General features: G+C 46.0%; 1 pseudogene; it reads left to right on the top strand.

Annotated features, from left to right (window-relative positions):
* Window positions 1–434: 434 nt before the first annotated feature.
* LOC129149034 (protein SET-like) lies at window positions 435–2,527 on the top strand (annotated as a pseudogene).
* The last annotated feature ends 278 nt before the right edge of the window (window positions 2,528–2,805 follow it).

Genomic DNA, 2,805 nt, shown 5'->3' with positions numbered 1-2,805 from the left:
TCAAACATTCAAAGAAGAACTAAAACCTATCTTCCTCTGACTATTCCAAAAAATTTAAGAGAAAGGCACACTTCCAAACTCTTTCTATTAAGCCTGCATTCCAAAATCAGATAAAGACACCGCAAAGAAAGAGAACTACAGGCCAATATCCCTTATGAATATAGATGCTAAAATCTTCAACAAATTTCTAGCAAATCAGATCCAGCATTACATTAGAAAGATTATGCACCATGACCAAGTGGGATTTATTCCCGGGATGCAAGGATGGTACAATATCCACAAATAAATAAATGTGATACATCACATAAACAAATTGAGAGATAAAAATCACATCATCATATCAATCAATACAGAAAAAACATTTGACCAGTGTTCAGCGTGCCTTCGAGCCTGGAGACTTCCCAGCGTTCAGATCCTCGGACTTTCTTTACAGCATGGCACCCAAATGCCAGTTCTTGCTCCTACATCAAATGAAGAAACCAAAAGTGCCTCCAGCCCCCAAGCTGGAGAAGAAGCCAACTCCTCAGGACTTGCCAAAGGGAGAAAAAGAACAGCAAGAAGCAACTGAACATAGTGATGAAGTACAGAATGAAATAGACAGACTTAGTGAACAAGCCAGTAAGAAGATTTTGAAAGTAAAACAGAAATATAACAAATGCCACCAACCATTTTTTTAGAAGAGGTCAGAATTGATTGCCAATATCCCAAATCTAATCTAATAATAGACAAATATGCAAATTGACCATACCTCTGACACACCCACAAGCCACGCCCACAAGCCACGCCCACCATCCAATCAGAGAGAGTATGCAAATTAACCCAAACCAAGATGGCTACAGCCACAGAGAGCAAGGTTTCCTAGGTAACAGAGGAGGCCAAGCTTTCCGCCTGCCATTTCCAGGCCTAAGCCTCCACTCAAGCTACAAAGTTTCAATTATAGAAGGTAAACAAATTCAAACAAATGGCGGCAGAATGGAGCTTGAGAGAGCAGGCCAGGGTTGCCGACGGCAACAGGGGAAGCAAAGCTTTCCACACACCCTGGCCCGGCTCACCTGCTTAAGGCAACAAAGTTTCAATTATAACCCCAACACAAATGGCTACCGGCCTCAGAGGGAGCTCCAGGCTTGGCTTGGCTCCGCTCCAGGCTACAAAGTTTCAATTGTAGAAGGAAAATAAATTCCAGATACCAGGGCCTCCGCTTGGGTTACCAGGGGCTGTGGCTGGCCTGCAAACCACCACAGGCCCCTCACTCAGGCCGCCCCACACCCCAAGGGAAACCCCACCTGATCTGGGACGCCCTTCAGGGCAAACCAGCTGGCCCCCACCCCTGTACCAGGCCTCTATCCTATCTAATAAAAGAATAATATGCAGATTGATCATCACTGCAACACACAATATAGCTGCCCCCATGTGGTCAAAGATCCTGCCCCCATGTGGACACAAGATGGCCACAACAAGATGGCCAGCAGGAGAGGGCAGTTGGGAGGCACCCGGCCTGCAAGGGAGGGCAGTTGTGAGGGATCAGCCCTGCAAGGGAGGGCAGTTGGAGGTGATCAACCCTGCAGGAGAGGGCAGTTAGGGGTGACCAGGCCGGCAGAGGAGGGAAGTTGGGGGCAAACAGGCTGGCAGGGGAGCTGTTAGGCATCACTCAGGCTGGCAGCGGAGTGGTTAGGGGGTGATCAGGCTGACAGGCAGAAGCGGTTAGGGCCAATCAGGAAGGCAGGCAGGCAAGCAGTTGGGAGCCAGCAGTCCTAGATTGTGAGAGGGATGTCCGACTGCCCGTTTAAACGGGCAGTCGGACATCCCTCAAGGGGTCTCATATTGGAGAGGGTACAGGCTGGACTGAGGGAGAACCCCCCTCCATGCACGAATTTCGTGCACCGGGCCTCTAGTTTTGGTATAACAACATTTGTCAACCATTCACAAGTGTCTGAACTGCTTGGTGAAGAGGATGAAGAGGCACCGCATTATTTGACAAGAGTTGAAGTGACAGTTTGAACATATTAAATCAGGTTACAGAATAGATTTTTATTTTGATGAAAATCTTTACTTCAAAAATAAAGTTCTCTCCAAAGAGTTTCATCTGAATGAGAGTGGTGATCCATCTTTGAAGTCCACTGAAATCAAATGGAAATCTGGAAAGGATGTGACAAAACATTCAAGTCAAACACAGAATAAAGCCAGCAGGAAGAGACAGCATGAGGAACCAGAAAGCTTCTTTATCTGATTTACTGACCATTCTGATGCAGGTGCAGATGAGTTAGGAGAAGTCATCAAAGATGACATTTGGCCAAATCTATTACAGTACTATTGTTTCCTGACATGGACGATGAAGAAGAGGAAGAAGAAGAAGATGATGCTGAAGAAGATGACGGGTTGGACAATATTGATGAAGAAAGGGATGAGGATGAAATAATGAGGGGGAAGATGAAGGAGAAGATGACTAATGAACACTGGTGGGTTCCAACCTTTTTTAATTTTCTCCAGTCCCTGGGAGCAAGTTGCAGTATTTGTTTTTCTTTTTCTTTTTTCCCCCTTGTGCTCAGTTGCCCTGTTTTTGAGATCTCTTTTCTCTCCTTTACACCATGTTTCCTACCTTATTTGGGGTCGGGGGGTGGAGGGATGTACCTTAAGCAGAATACAGTGGGAAAAGAATCTTTGCCCCTTTCTGTTCCAAATTCATTTTAATGCCTTCCTGTCTCAAGAAAAACTTAATGGAATCAACACCACCATACTCTGTGGGGGGAAAAAATCAAAACCTTCTGCTCCCTTAGCTCTGCTGGGAGCTGCAGGTTGCTAAGCCCC

Source organism: Eptesicus fuscus, chromosome 5 (assembly GCF_027574615.1).
Source record: "Eptesicus fuscus isolate TK198812 chromosome 5, DD_ASM_mEF_20220401, whole genome shotgun sequence".
NCBI lineage: Eukaryota > Metazoa > Chordata > Mammalia > Chiroptera > Vespertilionidae > Eptesicus > Eptesicus fuscus.
This window is presented reverse-complemented; position numbering and strand designations above follow the sequence as displayed.